The sequence below is a fragment of the Penaeus monodon genome, chromosome 19 (genome assembly GCF_015228065.2).
Source record: "Penaeus monodon isolate SGIC_2016 chromosome 19, NSTDA_Pmon_1, whole genome shotgun sequence".
Taxonomy (NCBI): Eukaryota; Metazoa; Arthropoda; class Malacostraca; order Decapoda; family Penaeidae; genus Penaeus; species Penaeus monodon.
Window position 1 is genome coordinate 10,351,251 of NC_051404.1, and position 339 is coordinate 10,351,589.

A 339-nucleotide genomic window follows, 5' to 3' on the forward strand; every position below is an offset into this window, starting at 1 on the left:
TTCGACCATCCCTTGCTCTTGCTCCCTTCCTTCCACTCCACTCTCTTTACCTCTCCTTTGCCTCAAATATCCTGCGGAGGAGGATGGGATTCTGGGACAGGTCCAAAATCCCCGAAGCTTTCTTTCTCACAAAGAAGGAAAAGAGTCGAGAAGACTTAGGAAATATGGTTTGGATATGAGGATGTCTTATCTGCCATTTTATTTTTGTGTTTACTGTGACGTGAATATCAGCCTCTCTCTCGTTCTACGCGTCAGTTAAGGCTATACATGGTTTTGCATTAGAGAAGGAGAATGAATTCTCTTATTTATCATTTTTTCACTGTCTATTGTATATGCGCA